Here is a 25,606-nt window from a genome sequence, read left to right on the forward strand (position 1 = left end):
ATCGTAATTAATTTATCTAGTACTACATTAAGCACTAACTATTTACAGCTATTCTATAAATTGTCGTTTTCAAATTCTTCTTCTACTACCGCTTTTCCACAGGTGTGGGGTCGCGGGTGTGAACTTCGTAGCACATGTTGATTTGTCCCTGTTTTGCGGCTGAATGCCCTTCCTGATGCCAACCCTATGTGGGAGGATATAATCGCTATTGCTTGTTTCTGTAGTGGTTCGTAGTGTGGTGTGTTGTCCGATGCGGCCGGGAATTGAACCTCGGACCCTCAGAACGGAAAGCCTCAACGCTGACCATTCAGCCAAGAGTCGGACTTATCTATATTAATACATTAAGCATTAAAGCTTATAGCTGTTTCTAAATTGCCATTTTTTAAGTTAACAAAATTTGTACCCATTGTGATCAATTCTTTGTTTAATAATTTTATAATTGTATAACATCCTCTCTTTCTATATTTTTGTTTTGAAATCATTACTCAGGTGATCCTAAATGAGTTTGTTTCGCTACATACCCTTATTACATGTGCCGCTTTATTATTATTATTATTATTATTATTATTATTATTATTATTATTATTATTATTAGTTACCTTCAACAAATCACCCCCAAGCTATGCAAAAGCCCAAACCAGAACGTATCTAAATAAAACAGTGCAACGACCTCTGGTCATCAAGTGCAAAAGGGTAAGTCACGAGATAAAATTTTTCTCCGACATATATAGCCTATAGCTAACTCCAGTGCAAAACATTAGTGCCCGAATTCATTCCCACTCAGTTTCTGTCTGGCCATGGAAAGTGAAAGTGCTACTTTGAACGCTTTAACATTGCAGGCGATTATTTGTGCTTTTGTGGATTTTCTCTAGCAGTGGGCCATTTACTGTTCGACTGTGCCATGTTTGGAAGGACAAGATTCGATCTTGAGTGTCATCTAAACAATTGTAATGTGGAACTCTCAAAGCCGTTATGCCATCTGTTTAGGAAATCCTGCTGCTACAAACAGTTCCTTATGATCTTTCAGCACATCTTATATAAATTAGTTTCTTCATTTTGTGTCAAGGACCAATAATTAATTGATCGAAACTATAACCCTAATATACTCATGCACAACAAGGTTCAAACTATTATATATAATTTCCATTTATTTTGGAAAGACCTCCTGTATTTACAGGCTGCCGCTAAGAACAAGGTAAAACATATCAATTTTATGTACATATGTATTAATAAAAGAAAATTCAAAATTAGCTGTAGAGGTGGTGCCTCATGATCTTGATGGAGGCTCGGAGGACGAGGGTCGCGATTTCCGGGATGAGCTCCATTGGGAGTTGGAAGCGCTTCCATGTGGCGACGAAGTGACGAGGTATGGTACCGCGAGCTCCAACCATTATCACTATTATTTCAATTTCCTGAAGGTGGTATTTAGATTTGTAGTAAGGGATAGTGGGTTTGTATTTGTTAATCTTTTCTAGATTAACCTCCTCTGGCTGACCGCTATGGTGCTCGAACCTGACCGTCGGATCTAATATGAATCCTTGAGAGCTGTTGTCTTTAAAGGCTATGATGTCAATTCTTTGCGAACTACCATTTACGGCCAGTCCGTGTACCTCCTCATGTACACTGAATCCCTTCTTTCTCAGTTCTGCGGCAATGAAGGATTTGATCAGGTGGTGCCGCGTGTTTCTAAGGAGCTCCCCGCGTGTGCATAATAAATAAATAAATAAATAAATAAATAAATAAATAGAGAAATTTAAATATCTGGGAGAGTGGATAGATAACAACCTGTCACAGAAGGAGGCACTGATATCGAGAATCAACAAAATGAACTTGGCATACAAACTAAGTATGAACACCTATAACAAGAAGATCTAAATCAATGCAAAACTCAGACATTACCAAACAGTGATCCGTCCAGAAGCCTTATATGCAATTGAATGCTTGAACCTGATAAAGGAAGGATTAGTCAAGAAGTTAGAACTGGTGGAGCGAAAAATTCTAAGCCCAAAGAACAGAGGATGGATCATACAGAAAGAAAGCAAACCAAGAACTGTACCGCAAGATAGACAAGATCTCAGACACCATCCAAAAGAGGAGAGCCATGTTCTTTGGGCACATCTACAGAATGGACCCCGGGAAGACTGACCAACCAGATAGTTTGAGACCAGGAAAACTGTGGTACGCTGGCATCAGGAAGTGAGGAAGGACCTGACAGAAATAGCAATACAAGGATCGGAAATAAGCAACAGGGAAACTTACAAATCGAAAATAAAGAACACAAAGATTTTCCAAGAAAAAGTTAGTTTGCGGACCTAAACACCATGGACGGGAGAGAGAAGGAGGTTGCAGAGTGAAAGATTGAAGGATTACTGGGCGCAGATCTAAGCCCAGAAGCAGCTGAAATCGAATTAACGTGATCCACAGTTGGCCAAAACGAAAGAAAGAAAGAAAGAATAAATAAATAAATAAATAAATAAATAAATAAATAAATAAATAAATAAATAAATAAATAAATAAATAAATAAATAAATAAATAAATAAATAAATAAATAAATAATAAAATTATTAATTAAATAATTAAATTAAGTTTAATAATAATTATTAATTAATAATATTAATAATATTATTATAATTATAATAATATAATTATATATTATTATAATTATATAATTATATAATAATTATTAATATAATAATATTATTAATATTATTATAATTAATTATTATTGTTGTTATTATTATTATTATTATTATTTCTTGGAATTTCGTACTTGCAAATTTTATATGTAAAAATCTTGAATTTTCTGATTAGATGAAAGAGAACGCTTGCCAGGCAAAAAAAATCTGATGTAATATATTTTCATCGGTTACTGTTTCGTATGCTTAAAACAATCACAACTGCCATATTTGAACGTGTTCATCAGCAGGTTGATATAAAATCGATGCCCATTGCTATTTGCGTCAAGAAGATGTTATGATATATTTTTTCACAGCAGATGTACGTAGACAACATTTGCATAACTGCTCTCGTAAACTGCCATTCTCATTACATACCCGCACTGGGCGACGTTACGGCGCTTTGATAAAACGTTTTACTTTCGACGCGTGCGCCGTAGCCGAGTTTATGGAAGGGATTGTGTATTCATTCGCGCCGGGGTTGGTAGTGTTCATTGTAACTGAGGCCGCGACAGTCGGTCGGGACTTCGTTTCCGGACTAAGTATCGGTGTATTGAGCTGACTCAGCTTCACAGGCGGAACGAGGAGTAGGCGGTGCTACTGCAGCGAACGCCACTCAGTCTCGTAGTAATAGTGAAGTGTGGATGTGTGTCTGATCTCGCTTTCGGCACAATTACACCCCATTCCCAGGTAACTTTCATTCTGCTCTTAGTATGGATTAAGTTCACTCACCGATATGGGTAAGTACTGTAAACTCTAGTTCTGAATGACGGTTCACGCGCCGGTGAAGCTGAATGTAAGGTATGTGACGTGACTGCTCTGTTCGTATGACAGCTGCCCGTAACAGCCAGTGTAAAAAAAGCAGGACGAACCCCAATTTGTGCGGTCATTTCTGAAAAAAAAGAAAAGTCACTACAAAATAGAATAAACGTACCTGTATATAAAATACAGTCACATCCTGGAATCATCACCCCAAATCGAGAACAAACTGGGGTAATATTTGGCGTTAAAAACCGACAAGCTTAGGGCGCATTATTGCATCAAATCGATGGTGCAGAATGGAAACCTCCTATGTCAGTTTTTGATATTTTTCAACAACGAAAGAAACATTTCAGTCTGTTTCACAACCATTCTTGGTCAGTTTCTCTCTCAATAATTTCCCGTACAAGATTCTATTCCTAACTCCTCCGTCAAACTAGACTGTATCATGTCTCCTGTAAACTTGAAGGTTTTGACATAGAAATTTTTGCATTCTGCTCCATTAAGTATTCATTTTTATTGAAGAGTAGCTAGTACCCACCGAGCTCGATAGCTGCAGTCGCTTAAGTGCGGCCAGTATCCAGTAATCAGGAGATAGTGGGTTCGGCAGCCCTGAAGATGGTTTTCCGTGGTTTCCCATTTTCACACCAGGCAAACGCCGGGACTGTACCTAAATTAAGGCCACGGCCGCTTCCTTCCAATTCCTAGGCCCTTCCTATCCCATCGTCGCCATAAGACCTAACTGTGTCGGCGCGACGTAAACCAAATAGCTAGTACCCAATATCTGTATAAAGTTTAGCTGCAAACTGCAATTAATTTACTTATGCGAATAATGAAGTTGTCAAATTCAATATGGTAGTAGCTTTATTTCCGGGTTATCAAACAACGTTCAATATGATAAGTGAAAGTGTTGGCGATTTTGTGCAAAAAGAAACGATGGCAACAAAAATGTAATTCAATTTCGAAACTCCAAACACATTTTTCAGTTAGGACATTTATATTAGGATCCCGCAGGCTTAGCTGGCAGAGACCTGCATTTATCAAGTGTAATGATGTATTTTTCGAATTCAGTAAATGGATGTGATCGTAGGAAATTACGTGTATATATTATGGATGTTCATGATGCATCATCTTTTAAGAAGAAATTTATTGAAATACTCTGGCAGATACAATGAAGTTTGAATACTGAAAGTTGGAGTGGTGTTTCTCATCGCACTTGTAATTCGCTTCGCTCTCTTGGTTATTGCATGTCGGAGGAAGCAGCTGTGCATTCTCTCACGAGCAAAGCCATATTTAATCGTTTTGAGAACATAAATGTTCGCACATCTTCTAGCGACTGAGGGAACGAGAGAAATCCCCGGAATGCGTAATCCCAGATACTGCTATGCCGAGCTCTCCAACTGACAGTTACCATGGTTGCCGAAGAGGATGTGTTTTATGTAACGAGGGCCTTATTGATTTGTTGGGCGAAGATTTTAAGACCGTGATACACAACATTAAAAATGAGATGTTACCTGAAATGTCTAAATTAATGCCGTAAAAACAATATAATTAATACGTTTCCCATATAAATCATTTTGTGGATTGAATGAAAGCAATTTACAATATCTTTTGTGTTTTACGTCGCACCGGCGTAGATAGGTCTTACGGCGACGATGGCATAGGAAAGGGCTAGGAGTGGGAAGGAAGTGATCATGGCCTTAATTAAGGTACAGCCCCAGCATTTGTCTCATATGAAAATGGGGAACCACGGAAAACCAGAATAAAAACAAACAAGAAGGAAAATATTAATTTGAAAGTGTGTTTAATTTCGATTTGCACGTGCATTTGATTTACCTTGTTACAAATATTTTTATCTCTTACTGAATTAAATTATACTTTAAGCTAATATAACCTCATCTAAGAGCCTCTGTGGCTCAGGCGGCAGTGTGCCGGTCTCTCACTGCTGGGTTCCGTGGTTCGAATTCCGGTCACTCCATGTGAGATTTGTACTGGACAAAGCGGAAGCGTGACAGGTTTTTCTCCGGGTACTCCGGTTTTCCATGTCATATTTCATTCCAGCAACACTCTCTAATATAATTTCATTTCATCTGTCAGCCATTCATCATTACTCCAGAGGAGTGCGGCAGCCATCGGCAGCCGGTACAGTTACTATCCTCGCCGCTAGATGGGGCCTTAATTAATTCCATCCCTGACTCGATCAAATGACTGGAAACAGGCTGTGAATTTTCATAACCTCTTCTACTAATTATTATTATTATTATTATTATTATTATTATTATTATTATTATTATTATTATTATTATTATTATTATTATTATTATTATTTTCTTTTGTCCTAGACGTTGTATAATGTTATATATTCTAGGACAAGCATGTATCCTATCCTACAGTAGTTAATGCCTATTTTACTTTCTATACTTTCATTTTGAAACATATTTTGTTAGAATACAGACAAAATCTGCTCTTCTTCCCGGTGCAATTCACTCCTTATTTAATCACTTTACAGTTGTATGGAATTCTTTCTATTTTTACTTTATATTCACTGCCCAGATATTTAACCCTAAATGAACCAGTCCCTTTACATGCTGTCAATGGATGAGCCTCTGCCATCGATTCTCCACAGACTGAACAACGATTTTCTTCATGTTTCTTTCTTAGACCCTTATTAATACAAATCAATCAATCAATCAATCAATCAATCAATCAATCAATCAATCAATCAATCAATCAATCAATCAATCAATCAATCAATCAATCAATCAATCAATCAATCAATCAATCAATCAATCAATCAATCAATCAATCAATCAATCACTACTGATCTGCATTTAGGGCAGTCGCCCAGGTGGCAGATTCCCTATCTGTTGTTTTCCTAGCTTCTTAAATGATTGCAAAGAAATTGGAAATTTATTGAACATCTCCCTTGGTAAGTTATTCCAATCCCTAACTCCCCTTCCTATAAACGAATATTTGCCCCAATTTGTCCTCTAGAATTCCAACTTTATCTTCACATTGTGATCTTTCCTACTTTTAAAGACACCACCCAAACTTATTCGTCTACTGATGTCCTCCCACGCCATCTCTCCACTGACAGCTCGGAACATACCACTTAATCGAGCAGCTCGTCTCCTTTCTCCCAAGTCTTCCCAGCCCAAACTTTGCAACATTTTTGTAACGCTACTCTTTTGTCGGAAATCGCCCAGAACAAATCGAGCTGCTTTTCTTTTGATCTTTCCAGTTCTTGAATCAAGTAATCCTGGTGAGGGTCCCGTACACTGGAACCATACTCTAGTTGGAGGTCTCACCAGAGACAAATATGCTCTCTCCTTTACATCCTTACTACAACCCCTAAATACCCTCATGTCCTAAATAAGCTCTTTTCCTGGCTTTGATGATGTCTGCCCGCTCACGCTCCTTAATACTTCATCTGTCCAGGGTATTCTGAGCATTTTCCTGTGTAACCACATTTCAAAGGCCTCTAATCTGTTCATGGAGGAAGCTGTGACAGTCCATAGAGCAGTGTTGACCACACGTTGAGGTTTAGATTATCTGTTTATGAATAGCGTCGTTAAATTACTGTTATGTGTAATGATACAGGGTGCAACGGATATCCCTTCCAAATGTATATAACTGTGTAAAGTAGCCTTGAAGCTGAAGGTAAGGCATTTTAAAATTTCAGTTTCGCGCAGCTGATATTGTTATCAAGTGTTTGTGCGCGCGTACCGGTATGTTGGCGGTAGCTATAGCTATGCGAGGCAAGCACGCGTTACTTTCAGTAGCGCTCTTGTAGTACAATCATACAGCATGCGCAAAGTTATCTAACGCCATAGCTACTTTCCGCCAATATTCCGGCATGTTGTTTTATTCGGGACGCAGCAGTAATCCCATCTATCGGAGATGAGTGGTAGCAGAAGAAACAAATCACAACACGATGACGGTCAATATAATGTTAGTCGATCAGTTTTATGAGCTTTCGATATTTAGTTTTATTTTAGGTTTATTCCAACTCTGGGATATTAGAGCATCTAATGTCAAGGCAGTCCTTCCTTCGTTCATGATTCGCGCACCTTCCTCTAAAATACCATTTCATAAAGCATGAATAAAAATTATTTACAGCCTAGACAGTAGTACCTTATTCACAGATCTTACGTACAGATTTTCATTAAATTCTGCTCACCCATTTTCTCATGGTTCGGCGTTGATATGAACTTAGCAGCAAAAATCGAAATTCATGAATATCTCTGTTATCGTAGCTGGTATGGTAAAAAAAATATAAGACAAACATGATCGGAAATATATATAACTTTAGTATAGAGTACTTATCGACGTTGTTGTTGTTGTTGTTGTTTGAGTCATCAGTCCATAGGCTGGTTTGATGCAGCTCTCCATGCCACATCCTGTGCTAACCTTTTCATTTCTACGTAACTATTGCATCCTACATCTGCTCTAATCTGCTTGTCATATTCATACCTTGGTCTACCCCTACCGTTCTTACCACCTACACTTCCTTCAAAAACCAACTGAACAAGTCCTGGGTGTCTTAAGATGTGTCCTATCATTCTATCTCTTCTTCTCGTCAAATTTAGCCAAATCGATCTCCTCTCACCAATTCGATTTAGTATCTCTTCATTCGTGATTCGATCTATCCATCTCACCTTCAGCATTCTTCTGCTACACCACATTTCAAAAGCTTCTATTCTCTTTCTTTCTGAGCTAGTTATCGTCCATGTTTCACTTCCATACAATGCTACGCTCCACACGAAAGTCTTCAGAAACATCTTTCTAATTCCGATATCAATGTTTGAAGTGAGCAAATTTCTTTTCTTAAGGAAGCTCTTCCTTGCTTGTGCTAGTCTGCATTTTATGTCCTCCTTACTTCTGCCATCGTTAGTAATTTTACTACCCAAGTAACAATATTCATCTACTTCCTTTAAGACTTCATTTCCTAATCTAATATTTCCTGCATCACCTGCCTTCGTTCGACTGCACTCCATTACTTTTGTTTTGGACTTATTTATTTTCATCTTGTACTCCTTACCCAATACTTCATCCATACCATTCAGCAACTTCTCGAGATCTTCTGCAGTCTCAGATAAAATAACAATATCATCGGAAAATCTGAAGGTTTTGATTTCCTCTCCTTGGACTGTGATTCCCTTTCCAAATTTTTCTTTGATTTCATTTACTGCCTGTTCTATGTAAACATTGAAAAGGAGAGGGGACAAAGTGCAGCCTTGCCTCACTCCTTTCTGGATTGCTGCTTCTTTTTCAAAGCCCTCGATTCTTATCACTGCAGTCTGATTTTTATACAGATTGTAGATAATTCTTCGTTCTCGGTATCTGATCCCTATCGTCTTCAGAATCATAAATAGCTTGGTCCAATCAACATTATCGAATGCCTTTTCTAGATCTACGAATGCCATGTACGTGGGCTTGTCCTTCTTGATTCGATCCTCTAAGATCAGACGTAAAGTCAGGATTGCTTCACGTATTCCTACATTTCTTCTGAAGCCAAATTGATCTTCTCCCAACTCAGCTTCAACTTGTTTTTCCATTCTTCTGTAAATAATACGTGTTAAAATTTTGCAGGCATGCTATACTAAACTAATGGTGCGGTAGTTTTCACACCTGTCAGCACCGGCTTTCTTGGGAATAGGTATAACAACATTCTGCCGAAAATCGGATGGGACTTCTCCTATCTCATACATCTTACACACTAAATGAAATAACCTTGCCATACCGGTTTCTCCTAAGGCAGTCAGTAATTCAGAGGGAATGTCATCAATTCCAGGTGCCTTGTTCCTATTGAGGTCACTCACAGCTCTGTCAAATTCTGACCTCAAAATTGGGTCTCCCACTTCATCAGCATTAACAGCCTCTTCATGTTCCAGAACCAAATTATCTACATCTTTACCTTCATACAACTGTTGGATATGCTCCTGCCATCTTTCTGCTTTGTCTTCTTTCCCTAGAAGTGGCTTTCCATCTGAGCTCTTAATATTCATACACCTAGATTTCCTTTCTCCAAAGGTTTCCTTGATTTTCCTGTATGCAGCATCTACCTTTCCTTCCTTAGCTACCTTGCACTTTCTATCTACTTCATTCTTTAATCGTCTGTATTCTATTCTGCCCTCTTCATTTCTAGCATTCTTGTATTTTCGTCGTTCATCAATCAGGTCTAGTATCTCCTGAGTTATCCACTGATTCTTAGTTGATCTTTTCTTCCTTCCTAACATTTCTTCAGCAGCCCTACTGACTTCATTTTTCATGACTCTCCACTCTTCCTCTATAGTGTTTCCTTCAGCCTTTTCATATAGTCCTTGTGCAACATGTTCCTTGAAGCAATCCCTCACACTCTTTTCTTTCAACTTGTCTAGATCCCATCTTTTTGCATTCTTTCCTTTTTTCAATTTCTTCAACTTCAGATGGCATTTCATGACCAACAAGTTGTGGTCAGAGTCCACGTCTGCTCCTGGAAAAGTTTTGCAATCCAACACCTGGTTTCTGAATCTCTGCCTAATCATAATGAAGTCTATTTGATACCTTCCAGTGTCTCCAGGTCTCGTCCACGTATACAGCCGTCGTTTGTGGTGTTTGAACCAAGTATTGGCAAGGACTAAATTATGATCAGTGCAGAATTCAACCAGCCGACTTCCTCTTTCGTTCCTTTGTCCCAATCCAAATTCTCCTTCTGTACTACCTTCTCTTCCTTGGCCTACCACTGCATTCCATTCTCCCATCACAATTAGATTCTCGTCACCTTTTACATATTGTATTAAATCTTCTATCTCCTCATATATTCTTTCGATTTCTTCATCATCCGCTGAACTAGTAGGCATATAGACCTGCACTATTGTGGTGGGCATTGGTTTGGTGTCTATCTTGACGACAATAATTCTTTCACTATGCTGGTCGTAGCTGGTAGTAGCTTACCCGCTGCCCTATTTTCTTATTCATTATTAAACCAACTCCTGCATTTCCCCTGTTTGATTTTGTGTTGATAATTCGGTAGTCGCCTGACCAAAAATCTTGTTCTTCCTGCCAACGTACTTCACTTATACCAACTACATCTAACTTTAGCCTATCCATCTCCCTTTTCAGATTCTCTAACTCACCACAACGATTCAAACTTCTAACATTCCACGCTCCGACTCGCAGAATGTCAGTATCCATCTTCCTGATGATCGCCTCCTCTCGTGTAGTCCCCACCCGGAGATCCGAATGGGGGACTAGTTTACCTCCGGAATATTTTACCCGGGAGGAAGCCATCATCAGTACATCATTAATACAGAGAGAGCTGCATGTCCTCGGGAGTTAGTTACGGCGGTAGTTTCCCATTGCTTTCAGCCGTGTAGCAGTATCAACACAGCTAAGCCATGTTGAGTATTATTACAAGGCCGTATCAGTCAATCATCTAGACTGCCGCCCTTGCAACTACCGAAAGGCTGTTACCCCCCTTTCGATGAACCATTCGTTAGTCTGGTCTCTCAACAGATACCCATCCGATATGGTTGCACCTGCGGCTCGGCTATCTGCATCATTGGGACACGCAAGACTCCCCATCGCGGCAAAGTCACATGGTTCGCAGAGGATAGGACCACTAATAACGTAAATATTTGAGAATTACATTTTAGGCCTTCCCCTAAACTACCATTTCACTCAACATTAATAAAATATTTATAGCCTAGATTATAGTATTAAAATTTACATATGATAACAATGACATTTACAATAAGTTACAAAAGTTGAAAACTAGAAAAGCGGCTGGAATTGATCAGATTTCTAGGGATATACTAAAGACAATGGGTTGGGATATAGTACCATATCTGAAGTACTTATTTGATTATTATTTGGTCGGAGGAGCTATACCAGATGAATGGAGAGTTACTATAGTAGCCCCTGTGTATAAAGGAAAGCGTGATAGACATAAAGCTGAAAATTACAGGCCAGTAAGTTTGACATGCATTGTATGTAAGCTTTGGGAAGGCATTCTTTCTGATTATATTAGACATGTTTGTGAAATTAATAACTGGTTCGATAGAAGGCAATTCGGTTTTAGGAAAAATTATTCCACTGAAGCTCAACTTGTAGGATTCCAGCAAGATATATCAGATATCTTGGATTCTGGAGGTCAAATGGACTGTATCGCGATTGACCTGTCTAAAGCATTTAATAGGGTGGATCATGGGAGACTACTGGGAAAAATGAGTGCAATTGGACTAGACAAAAGAGTGACTATATTTGCTATATTTCTAGAAAATAGATCTCAGAGAATTAGAGTAGGTGAAGCTTTATCTGACCCTGTAATAATTAAGAGGGGAATTCCTCAAGGCAGTATTATCGGACCTTTATGTTTTCTTATATGTATAAATGATATGAGTAAACAAGTGGAATCGGAGGTAAGGCTTTTTGCGGATGATGTTATTCTCTATAGAGTGATAAATAAGTTACAAGATTGTGAGCAACTGCAACGTGACCTCGAAAATGTTGTGAGATGGACAGCAGGCAAAGGTATGTTGATAAACGGGGCTAAAAGTCAGGTTGTGAGTTTCACAAATAGGAAAAGTCCTCTCAGTGTTAATTACTGCGTTGATGGGGTGAAAGTTCCTTTTGGGGATCATTGTAAGTATCTAGGTGTAAATATAAGGAAAGATCTTCATTGGGGTAATCACATAAATGTGATTGTAAATAAAGGGTACAGACCTTTGCACATGGTTATGAGGGTGTTTAGGTGTTGTAGTAGGGATGTAAAGGAGAGGGCATATAAGTCTCTGGTAAGACCCCAACTAGAGTATGGTTCCAGTGTATGGGACCCTCACCAGGATTACCTGATTCAAGAACTGGAAAAAATCCAAAGAAAAGCAGCTCGATTTGTTCTGGGTGATTTCCGACAAAAGAGTAGCGTTACAAAGATGTTGCAAAGTTTGGGTTGGGAAGAATTGAGAGGAAGAAGAAGAGCTGCTCGACTAAGTGGTATGTTCCGAGCTGTCAGCGGAGAGATGGCGTGGAATGACATTAGTAGACGAATAGGTTTGAATGGCGTCTATAAAGGTAGGAAAGATCACAATATGAAGATAAAGTTGGAATTCAAGAGGACAAACTGGGGCAAATATTCATTTATAGGAAGGGGAGTTAGGGATTGGAATAACTTACCAAGGGAGACGTTTAATAAATTTCCAATTTCTTTGAAATCATTTAGGATAGGGAATCTGCCACCTGGGCGACTGCCCTAAATGCAGATCAGTATTGATTGATTGATTGATTGATTGATTGATTGATTGATTGTTTGATTGATTGATTGATTGATATGGATTTATCGTGTCGTGTGGTTTTGGGGCGATTTTTTTCCTTATGCTGGACTTGTATTAGTTATGCAAAATATCATTTGCTGGTTCGAGTTTGCTGAACAGGAAAAAATGGTTTTGTCCTTGCGTAATTCTGCTTTAGCTTTGTGTGTGGCGCCCCCTCAAGGCGGAATGGCCTCCGATCTTAACCATTTGCTTGAGGACAAGGCTCAGTGCATTAGGGCGATATATAGTGCGTTTCCTGACGTTGTTACTGAAAAATTGGGAGTTACTAACATACTTGGTTATTAGCTCGAAGTCACTGATTCCGTCCCTGTGAGGATTCCGCCTTATCGAATTTCGTCCCACAAAATGCAGGCGTTGAAGCAGATTATTAACAATATGCTTGATGACGGTATCATACGTCCTTCCACTTTGTCATACTCCTCTCCCATTTTGCTAGTACCCAAACCGCAAGGTGGGTTTAGGCCTGTTCTTGACTACAGGGTGTTAAAAATAAGGAGATCGTATTACAATCTGTTCCTCTCCCAGATCTGCACTCGCGTTTTTCGTGGTTCAAACGGGCCAAGTATTTTACTGTCTTGGATTTGAACCAAGCTTATTATCAGATCCCTTTCGCCGAAGAATCCCGTCATCTAACAGCCTTCGCGACCGATTGGAAACTGTATGAATTTTGTCATGTGCCCTTTGCCATTTCCACTGGGGCTGCAGTGTTGATTAGGCTCCTTGATCACTTGTTTTCTGACATAAAATTCAGTTATTTGTACCATTATTTGGATGATGTGGTCGTGTACTCCGAAACCTTTGAAGATCATCTTCAGCATCTCAAGGAAATCTTGTCTCGGTTGCGTCAAGCCGGGTTGACGGTTAAGCTGTCTAAAGTCTCCTTCGCTAGGTCCCAGATGTCCTTTCTTGGTCATATCGTTTCGCCTAGTGGGGTGTCGGTTGTCCAATCTCGCACCCAGACTATTCATCAGTTTCGGCCCCCTACGGACGTTAAAGGCGTCGCTCGGTTTGTTGGGATGATTAATTTTTTCACAAGTTCATCCCCAACTTCGCTAATCGTGCTTCCCCGCTTAACTCGCTTCGTCGTAAGGGAGTTAAGTTTGAATGGGGGTCTTCTCAGCATGCGGCTTTTGAGGACTTGAAAATGGCTATTTCTAACGCTCCTGCGCTGGCTATGCCAGATTTTAGTTAGCCTTTTGTAGTTCAGACCGACGCCTCCTCGTCCATTGTCGCGGTGGTTTTGTTGCAGGATTCGAAATTGGGTAGGCGCCCCATTGCGTACGCCTCTAGGACGTTGTCCCCGCTCGAGTCGAAGTGTTCGGTTTATGAGCTTGAGGGTTTAGCGGTTTTATTCGCCCTAGAGAAGTTTAGGATGTATTTAGAGCATGTCAAGTTCCTGCTTGAAATCAATAATCAGGCGCTTAGCTGGGTCCTTTGTAAGCCTAGAAGGACTGGTCGCTTATCCAGGTGGGATATTCGGATTCCCGCCTTCCAATTCGATGTCCGCCATATTCGAGGGACCGAAAATGGCATCGCCGATTCCTTAAGTCGAATGTTATCTGACTATGACGTCAGTTCTTCTGATTCCCCAGGTTCTGAACTCGTGCTTTCTTTACCTCTCTCCTGTCGGATACCCCTCTGTTGTTTCACCAAATTGCTAAAATTCAGAGTGAGGATACGGTGTTGGTCCCTATTATTCAGGATCTTTAAAACGGGCAGAATATTGTCCCCTACGTCCTGAGAAACGATGTTCTGTGTTATCCTTCCCTGTCCGATAATAAAATGAAAGTGGCTATCCCCTCGGTCTTGGTTCCGGTGATTTTTAAATATTATCACGAAACTCCTTTAGGTGGCCATCTAGGAGTGTTCGAGACTAGGGAGAAGATTCGGTAGAATTTCATCTGGGCGATTTCTTCCTGTAACTATGGCAATGTCTATGTACACTAGGTCAGTAGCGTCATCTTCTCACTGTGCACTTTCTTCCTGTAACTATAGCAACCAGCGTCTATGTACACTAGGTCAGTAGCGTCATCTTCTCACTGTGCACTTTCTTCCTGTAACTATAGCAACCAGTGTTCGTCTATGTACACTAGATCAGTAGCGTCATCTTCTCACTGTGCGCTTTCTTCCTGTAACTATAGCAACCAGTGCTCGTCTATGTACACTAGGTCAGTAGCGTCATCTTCTCACTGTGCGCTTTCTTCCTGTAACTATAGCAACCAGTGTTCGTCTATGTATACTAGGTCAGTAGCGTCATCTTCTCACTGTGCGCTTTCTTCCTGTAACTATAGCAACCAGTGTTCGTCTATGTACACTAGGTCAGTAGCGTCATCTTCTCACTGTGCGCTTTCTTCCTGTAACTATACCAACCAGTGCTCGTCTATGTATACTAGGTCAGTAGCGTCATCTTCTCACTGTGCGCTTTCTTCCTGTAACTATAGCAACCAGTGTTCGTCTATGTATACTAGGTCAGTAGCGTTATCTTCTCACTGTGCGCTTTCTTCCTGTAACTATAGCAACCAGTGCTCGTCTATGTACACTAGGTCAGTAGCGTCATCTTCTCACTGTGCGCTTTCTTCCTGTAACTATAGCAACCAGTGTTCGTCTATGTGCACTAGGTCAGTAGCACTGTGCGCTTTCTTCCTGTAACTATAGCAACCAGTGCTCGTCTATGTACACTAGGTCAGTAGCGTCATCTTCTCACTGTGCGCTTTCTTCCTGTAACTATAGCAACCAGTGCTCGTCTATGTACACTAGGTCAGTAGCGTCATCTTCTCACTGTGCGCTTTCTTCCTGTAACTATAGCAACCAGTGCTCGTCTATGTACACTAGGTCAGTAGCGTCATCTTCTCACTGTGCGCTTTCTTCCTGTAACTATAGCAACCAGTGTTCGTCTATGTGCACTAGATCAGTAGCGTAATCTTCTCCTGTGAGATTTCTTCCTGTAACTATAGCAACCAGTGCTCGTCTATGTACACTAGGTCAGTAGCGTCATCTTCTCACTGTGCGCTTTCTTCCTGTAACTATACCAACCAGTGCTCGTCTATGTATACTAGGTCAGTAGCGTCATCTTCTCACTGTGCGCTTTCTTCCTGTAACTATAGCAACCAGTGCTCGTCTATGTACACTAGGTCAGTAGCGTCATCTTCTCACTGTGCGCTTTCCTCCTGTAACTAAGAGCGTGAGAAAATCTCGTATCAAGTGAACCCCTTTCTAATCCTCAGTCCAGAATTAACATCCTTGAAGTGGCCGAAAAACGAACCCAGGGCCTTGGAATAAGAGACAGGTACGCCACCTCTACATCACAGGGCTGACTAATATTACTAATAAGAACAATAATTTCTAGTTTATACGATGCTAATTGATGATACAATTGTTGACGACAGCTGTTGTCTAGTTATTGCGGGACAATAGCTGGCTAGTCCAGTTGAACAAGAACCCGATCACACACAGGCGAACTTCCACAAAATAAATATACAACTACTGTCGACGAAACTTTTAGTGACACTTCGTTTTACGGGGACGGGGACTAAGGAGGGAGGTACAATGGTTCCGGTAATACTACCAACCAAATGGAAATGAAATCTGAATTGAATCGATAGGCGTACTATGATGGATCGATATGAATTTTCGAAACTGTGATTTCAGTGTAGGAGTTCTAGGTTGTTCCTGTGATGTACTTTGATTTTCGTCACTCATGTTAAGCTTAACCTATGTTTTGACTTTGCTGTGTAAATAACAACAGTATACCGCCAGATATCTCACGGCGAAGCATAATCGATTCATATTTTTGTGTCAGAGATTGCCAATACAAATCTCGAAGATAACCGAAATGTACCGATTCAGCACACGGGGGTTGCAGCTGGGTCCAGTTGGTTGTCCTCGGTCGGCTCCTGGAGAAAATCGATTGCCTGGGCAATTGCCTAGACAACTGGAGCGAAGTGTTCGCACGTAAGCCAGTCAACTGTCTTCTAACAACTGTCTCATCAACTCGCATCGTGTAAACTAGGCATAATAGAATCGTACTATTAATAATAATGTTATTGATTTTACGCACCGTTAACTACCTGTACGGTTTTCGTACACGCCGAGGTGCCGGAATTTTGTCCCGCGCGAGTTCTTTAACGTGCCAATAAATTTTCCGACACAAGGGTGACGTATTGCAACACCTTCAGGTACCAGCGGACTGAGCCAGGATTGAACCTGCCAAGTAGGGGTCAGAAGACCAGTACCTCAAGTGTCTGAGTTACTCAGCTCGGCTAGTATTGTTACGTGCCTGCCCTGTTGTAGCCCCTTTCGGTACTTCCTGGAAGGAGCTAGTGAGTCCAGACGACCGGGAGCTTCCAGTCGGCCTTTCGGTGTATTGTTCTCACCGGCCGGTTCTGGTTCACATCACCCGAGATATGAAAAGAGAGGCTAGCCACGGACGATCACTCAGTGTGGGACTCATGTTGTGTTTCGGTGGCTGGACTGAGAACGACAGAGGTGTTGGCTGTAGCTAGTGTCCCATTGAGGTCTGAACGAGGAGATGTTGTTGTTTCTGTGTCGGAGTGTTCAGCAAGTAGTTGGACTGAAGACGGCGTACGGGACAGAAGACTGTGTACTACCTTGGAGTACTGTGTTTGTGTACGTCTGTGCACTGAGGACCGCCGTTGAGTCAGCAATTAATGCACCTATCGTGAGTGTAAGTGAATCTGTGTTAATAGTCACCATTGAATACTCTTGAGCTGTTGCTGTTTAGTTGTTCACTGCATGTGCCTCTGTGTATTACTGAACTGTCTCTGGAGTCAAACCAAGGAACAGTAGCCCTGTGTTCAAACTCAGTGGCCTGCACGCAGCTGCTGTACGGAGTGACTGGGCTTGGAGAAGTGAAAGTAAGGATTACGGCCGTCCCCAGGTAATAGCAACGGGCTGGACCACCTGCTGTGGGAGACTTGTAAATAGACAGCATTTAGTGACTGTGGCCATACATGGTTGAATATAATAGTGTGCGTGTGCATTTATTGAGTCATCCTGAAATAAATTAGAGTAATAAAACAGACGGCTTTTTATTCGTAACAGTAAATGAAATAGCGTATGGCTTTTAGTCCCGGGAGTGTCCGAGGACATGTTCGGCTCTCCAGGTGCAAGTCTTTTGATTTGACTCCCGTAGGCGACCTGCGCGTCGTGATGATGGAATGATGGTGATGAAGACGACTCATACACCCAGTCCCCGTGCCAGCGAAATTAACCAATGATGATTAAAATTACCGACCCTGCGGGGAATCGAACTCGGGACCCCTGTGACCAAAGACCAGCACGCTAACCACTTAGCCATGGAGCCGGACATTCGTAACTTTCTTTTGTGGATACACTCATTTTTTTTTTCGATTTTTCGGAACTCCTCATCTCCCCTACGGGTGGAGTCAAAGGATACATTATATGAATCCCCTTCATACTATAAGAGACTACTAAGAGGGAAACAACGTAGTAATCTGTACTCGGTCTCTTGTCTTCTAAGACCAAAATCCGTGTAGCGGAGACTTGGCTACAGAGAGGGCGTAACCCTCTATGTGGCCCGCCCCACCCCTTCAGGGTGGGGAATGGAAACATTACAAAAACACAATGTATGGGTGTAAACTTTTTTTCTTAATTGTTGTTTTCAAGTAAACTGGAAATATATCGAGATCACCCTTGCTGCTTCACAATTACTATTAGAGTTACAATTTTTCCAATTACAGACATGGTATGAGCTTTTGTGTTTATCCCGTGTTAAGAAAGCAAGGTGAAACTCTTTACGTTTCTCAGAGAATTTCAGGAGAAATCTCGACTGTTCACGACGGAGTCCTCTACAGTACTGAGGGTTTCATTTTAAGAATGCTTTACCATTGGGCCTGTAGTGGTACGCTCGTTCGTCACCAGGTGGCTCGCTGTATGCTGGCACAGCGCTCCAAGCGTGAGCTGACGACAACATTAAGCTTGAATTAAGATGTGTCTGTGTGAGAAGTAACAGAGAGGGCATCAGACAAATCGGAGACAAATGTGGTAGAAGAAATAAGTAGAAACTAATAATATAAAATAAAATCCAACGAAAGACACTAGGATAGGATAGAACAGAGCTTAAGGATTTACGTAGGTAGTTCCCTTCCCTGTCCTTTCTATTTTGTTATTTCGTTTCGATGTTTTCCAAATTCGTACGTTCGTCATCACCAGTTGGTTCATTCCAAGCTATGTCATACCTACATAAGGTGTGCACACCGGTTATGCCTCCACCCCACTTCTCACAGCGTCTCACATTATCCTCTGGTTTTCTCCACATACTTTCCTTCCATTCTTCTACTCTCTTATATTCTATTTTGGTGACTTCGTTGCATTTTATTTAATTTACTAGTTTCTATTTACTTCTTCTACCACATTCGTCCCTGATTCATAACCGCGGTAAAAAGAAACCTAGCAGTTGACGTGTATTAACGCAGCGAGAATTAATATGAACAAAGATTAATAATAACGATCAGAGTCATGCACGCTTACGGCGGATTCGTTGTCTGTCGAATTGCTGACTAGTGCGTATTGTTCACCATCAAATTTTCCTTTCAATCCAATACTTCACAATAAAGGTTGTCAAATCTTGTCAAAAACTGTTCAATACCGCTGAAGGTTTGACAAGATTTGAAGAGATTTTGCAAGGTTCGATAGCATTTTGTTTAACGTGGAGGAAAGGCAAACAGCAGTTGTGGTTCTTGGACCAGCAGTGGGATATACTCTCAAAAAGAAGAGAATCGCGCAATAAGCCTTAATTATTTAGATGGGGAAATATTAATTTGGTTTTCTTCAACATAAGTTTTGCAATGTATTTACTGTCATAACATCATTTGCAGAGGTTATGTTATATGGCATTTACTCACATTACTCGAATAAGCATGATAGCAATGCAACGGAAATTCTTATCTTATTACATGAAAACATATTAGGCTGAGGGACGCAGACCAAGAATACGCCCACGGTATCCCCCGCCTGTCGTAAGAGGCGACTGAAAGGGGTGACCAAGAGATGATTGTATTAGAACCATAAAAGTACTTTAGTACCATCACGCGGGAAACACCATGGGTTTGCGTTGCCTATGAGTGGCGCCAATATGCGATAAACACCATAGGTCTGCATTACCTGTGCGACGTACAACACTTGTGAGTAGTACTATGATGTATGGAACACCGTTGAGTCTACGCTACTTTTCATTAGTACCGCAACATGACAAATGGCATAGTTCTACTTTACTAGCGATAAGTACCATTATGAAGGCCGTGGACAAGCATCTTCGAGTCAGGATTGTGCTGTAGAAGCAGTCCCGTGGTCAGTAATACTATTCTTTATCATCGTTTCTGAGTCGGATCCACTGATTATTTTAAATTCGTATCCATTCATTCTTCATCGCATTTTTTATTCTGGTCAGTGGATGATTTTGAACTTTTAAATTGTCATTACATTTCGTACCATTAGGGACCGATGACCTAGATGTTAGGCCCCTTTAAAAATCATCAAAAATTGTAATAATATGTGAAGATCGTCATAAATCGCTCATTGTTGACAGTGTTTACTTCTAGGTTACCGTACGGTAATATTCCTAACAGCTCTCCACTTCCATGAGATATTTCTCTTGCAATCTCCTCGTATGCTGCCGTTTTATTGATTTTATTGTGGTACTCTACCGAGTCCCCTGAATAAAGACAGGGTTGTGCCTTATACTTAGCAATAGAATACACACACAACATTCGTCGGTCATGAAGAAGCCATCTTTGTTGTTTTGATTCCCGTCGCGGGAATCCCAGCATGCCTAGCGGCATAGCGCGCACCGTTAACACTATAGAGTTCCTCTGGTCAATTCTGTCAAAGACTTGGCAATTCTTTGATCGATCAGAACACGTTTTAATTCACTTTCAAGACTTTTGAAGACTTTTGAAGCGATTTGACAATTAAACTTGTGAAGTATTGAAGATTCTTGTGAAGTCTTGTGAAGTCTTGAATTCTACAAATATTGATCGTGTACAACAGGTTTAAGATGCGCGCCTCTTACAATTTCATATTTTGGGCATTTCCTTCCCTGGCCCTTTGGTGGCTCCACTGCTATACATTGCAGATGGAAATTCTTCAACATCTTTCTACTGTAATTATTATTACTATTATTTGCTTTACGTCCCACTAACCATTTTAGCGGTTTTCGGAGACGCCGAGGTGCCGGAATTTTGTCCCGTAGGAGTTCTTTTACGTGCCAGTATATCTGACGTATTTGAGCACCTTCAAATACCACTGGACTGAGCCAGGATCGAACTTGCCAAGCTGGGGTCAGAAGGTCAGAGCCTCAACCGTCTCACCCACTCAGCCCGGCCCTCCTGTATTATTATTATTATTATTATTATTATTATTATTATTATTATTATTATTATTATTATTATTATTATTTTCGAACAGTGAAAGTTGCAGTTTAAAAGCACGAATTTCGTCACACATAGCACCAATCAACATATTTTTGCCTTGCGAAGAAACATTTAAGTCACTGAAGTGATTTGTAACGTCTGCTAAAAATTGCAAGGTCAGCGCTACAGCGAGAAAGTAGTGAAGGTCAGGCCTGGGCAGACGGCTTGTTAGCCCTCAAATGCGCTGTCCCTTATAGAAATGGGCGAAGTTTTTTTTCTTTTTCTTTTGGAACAGTTTTAGTTGTTCCAAATAACAGTTCGAAAATAACAGCCAAGGATTGAGGAAGTAGGGGAATTAGAAAATATTGACAAACCTGGCGTATGCTAATATTGATAAAATAAGAATAAAGTGTTTTTCTGTTTTTTTTACACTATATTAAAATCGTATTGACTACAAACATAACTACATTTAAAATTATTGTTAGGATATCTTCTAATATCTCTAATTTACACATTGCAGTACACAATTACAAATTTGCTTATCCCATTTTATGCCATTTGCTCATATACGACCCACAGCCCTTAGATTTTATTTCTCTCGTATAATGCCATTTCTTCGCATTAGTAATCACTCAGAAATGCGAAAGGAACGTTCCAGAGCGGATATAAATATTTTCAAGAAATTGTCCCAAGCATGTAGGCTTTGGGAAGTGCTGTACAAAACCTGTTTGAGATTACTGGAACAGAGAGTTTAGAAATTAATTCCAGTTAGAATAAAATTCTGATATATCACTTTTATTATTCTTTTTGAATAGCGACGAGTTATCAAAAAAAAGATATGTATCAGTACTTTGGAAGTGATATTTAACGTGTAGTTGTGTTGGTAAACGTCACATTGAATGCTGGGGTCGAAAACGACCCATGCTACATTCTCCAGTTATTTTCGAAATTCCTTTTATTTGCAATAAATCACTCTTAAATGGACGGATAACAACAAAACGCATGTATTTTGTAGTTACTTCTACCCTTGGCCTAAAATTTAACGTCGCGCCGACACAGGTAGGTCTTATGGCGAAGATGGGATAGGAAAAGGGTAGGAGTGGGAAGGAAGCGGCCGTGACCTTGATTAAGGTATTTATCTGGTGTGAAAATAGAAAATCATGGAAAACCATTAGGGAAAATTATAACATTAAAAACGTAATATATTTTCTTGTATAAGGTTACGTCCACCTGTGGTGGTGTGGAGGTTAGTATGAATAGCTGCCACCCCCCGGAAGCCCGGGTTCGATTCCCAGCTCTGCTACGAAATTTGAAAAGTGGTACGAGGGGTGGAATGGGATGTCGACTGAGTAGAGGGTTTCAATTCCCTCCTCATCCATCCTCGAAGTGGTTTTTCTGTGGTTTCCCACTTCTTCCCCAGTCAAATGCTGAGATGGTACCTAATTTAAGGCCACGGTCGTTTTCTTCCCTCTTCCTTGCCCATTCCTTCCAAACTCTGCCCCGCACAAGGGGCCAGTTCAACATAGCAGGTGAGGCCGCCTGGGAGAAGTACTGGTCCTCCTCGGCAGTTTCATCCTCGACCAAGTGCCTCACGCTCCAGGACACTGCCGTTGAGGCGGCAGAGGTGGTTCCCTCGCAGAGTCCGAGGGGAAAACCAATCCTGGACGGATTAAATTGAAAAGGTATAAGATTAAACTGTTAGTATTATTTCAGATAATAATAATACTAATAATTTCATGTGGCTATTTCTAGCCGAGTGCAGACCTTGTAAGGCAGACCCTCCGATGAGGGTGGGTGGCATTTGCTATGTGTAAGTAACTGCGTGTTATTGTGGTGGAAGATAGTGTTATTGTGGTGTGCGAGTTGCAGGGATGTTGGGGACAGCACAAACAATGAGCCCCCGGGCCACTGAAATTAACCAATGAAGGTTAAAATCCCCCGACCTGACCGGGAATCAGACCTGAGACCCTCTGAACCGAAGGCCAGTACACTGACCATTCAGCCAACGAATTCGACATTATTTCAGATAACAATTTATGGTAGAACAGTAGGCCGTCCCCGCGGTGTAGGGGTAGCGAGCCTGCCTCTTTCCCGGAGGCTACGCCAGAGACTTTTCCCTCGGTGTGAGGGCTGGTTCGAGATCCAGGAGATAGCGGCCCTGATCTAGAAAGCGAAGAATAACGGCCGAGAGGATTCGTCGTTAACAACTACGCGACATCTCGTAATCTGCAGACCATCGGGCTGGTATGGTTTCGTAGAACAGAAGACGGAAAAACAACGCTTGAAAGGGAAACCTTCTGTGACCGTCCGACTTGTTATTTGCCATTCCGAAGGTCATCGTTAGTGAATCAAGCCTGCACATGCCTGACCTAGACCAATCCAGCTGGAGTGCAGGCGATTTGGGGCACTGACATTTCGGAAGAGGATGTTGCGGCGTACTGGTCACTTTAAGTACAGTTCCGAATACGGAACAGTTCCAAAATAACTGCTGTGCTATTTCCTGTACCTCTTAGTCGCTATCAAGTCCTAATTGCTATCTCGACTTTCTTCAAGGCTAGAGAGGTTGAAAAAACCTTCTATCATAGGCTCACCGTCTGCTGATGTCTGCGAGTTACGTCACTTTAAGGAATGCTGACAACCAAATTGTAGCACGAGTCGGGGTTACATTGCCTAACGTGCCATTTTACCTGGTAGCCAGGGGCGTACCGTTAGGGCCTTCAAGGGGCCTCGCAAAATAATAAATTATGTCTAGCCTAATGTCACTCTGCAAAGAAATGGTGCGAAGACCAGATCACGACGAAATAGTTTGGTTTTACAATTGTATGTAGAAGAATTGCCATTTGGTTGCATCTAGCAGCGGGTATTATAATTGTATTCACTGTAACACCAACTGTAAACAATGCTTGCCCTTGCCCTCTCTCCCCAGACACACTCCACACGAAAGACCTACACAAAATTATTAAAAAATAATTACAGCAATGAAAATTGATACCAGAATATCATATTTAGTTAGAAAAGTATGCTGAGATCGTAATATGCACAAATTTTGTTTATCAATCAATCAATCAATCAATCAATCAATCAATCAATCAATCAATCAATCAATCAATCAATCAATCAATCAATCAATCAATCAATCAATCAATCAATCAATCAATCAACATTGATCTGCATATAGAGCGCTCGCCCCTGTCCCTGTGTGCTGTTCCTCTAGGGCTAGGCAATACATTTTTCTTGTAATAACAAGTGTCCCAGCCAATATTGGTTGACACCTTACGGCAGGGCCTCTCAAACGCTCAAAATCTCATGCGTGCATATTGAGGTGCACAGACTCCGTGCACTGTGCATCGTTCCGACTCGACTCAACTCGGCTTGACTCGGATGGTGTAGTGCGCTGAGAGCGACGAAGCGTTCGGCGATAGACGGCTTGTTTATCAGTGAAATAGATAAGCGCAAAACAACAACATAATAATGGAGCAACCTGGACTTCCGACAGTCCATTTCAATCGAAGTGGGAATTTTCGTATTTCTTTGTCAGTCATGACGATAAAGCCAAATGCTTAATCCGTGGGACAATAATTATGTGATAAGTTAAAAAAAAGCTATTTTCCAACACAAAGGCTTTGCTCAAATTCTACGAGAATTTTTCGAAGGAAGATTTTCCTAAGCTGCATCGAGAAGCAGCTAATTTCTATGTTTGGTTCCACATGCATATGCGAAAGGTATTGTTTCCTGCTTTGACTGGTACGAAAACTAGATTGCGTGCGAGTAGGCCTATTTCTGATTGTAGTTTGAAGAAGACTCTCAAATTGCTGTCAGCCGGTCCCTTGTTGCAGGCATAACTGGTATCATTGCAAAGATAAAGGGAGAGCTAGAGAAAATAAATTGTCTGCTCAAACCAAATTGAAAGAAGAGTGTTTTAACGCCGGTAATGTTGTCCCATACAACAGTGTCACCGCTCGCCGCACAGTGAGGGGAGGATCAGCGGGGAAGGTGGAGAAGGCAAAGACAGGCCAAACGGGTGAGATAGGTGTAGGGGAAGTGGAGTGGGAGTTTGCACTCTGGTCAACCTAGTGTAGTCGTCTCCTGCACTTCGCGCCCGTGCACTGCACGGCGCATGCACCCTGAGAGGCCCTGCCTTACGGTAACAGATCTTTGCACATGGTTATGAGGGTGTTCAGGGGTTGTAGTAAGGATGTAAAGGAGAGGGCTTATAAGTCTCTGGTAAGACCCCAACTAGAGTATGGTTCCAGTGTAAGGAACACTTACCAGGATTACTTGATTCGAGAACTGAAAAAAAAAAATCCAAAGAAAAGCAGCTCGATTTGTTCTGGGTGTTTTCGGACAAAAGAGTAACGTTACGAAAATGTTGCAAAGTTTGTGCTGGGAAGACTTGGGAGAAAGGTGACGAGTAACTCGACTAAGTGGTATGTTCCGAGCTGTCAGTGGAGAGATGGCGTGGAATGA

At 41.1% G+C, this 25,606-nt stretch overlaps 1 protein-coding gene across 1 annotated transcript in view; it reads left to right on the plus strand.

Annotated features, from left to right (window-relative positions):
* The first annotated feature begins 3,277 nt into the window (after nucleotides 1-3,277).
* Nucleotides 3,278-25,606, plus strand: part of LOC136860113 (probable sodium/potassium/calcium exchanger CG1090) — a 383,477-nt gene continuing 361,148 nt past the window's right edge. Inside the window, exon 1 of the mRNA XM_067138736.2 lies at nucleotides 3,278-3,366. The gene's annotated coding sequence lies outside the window, so the exon portion shown is untranslated. The remainder of the gene's footprint in view (nucleotides 3,367-25,606) is intronic.

Source organism: Anabrus simplex, chromosome 1 (assembly GCF_040414725.1).
Source record: "Anabrus simplex isolate iqAnaSimp1 chromosome 1, ASM4041472v1, whole genome shotgun sequence".
NCBI classification, from domain to species: domain Eukaryota; kingdom Metazoa; phylum Arthropoda; class Insecta; order Orthoptera; family Tettigoniidae; genus Anabrus; species Anabrus simplex.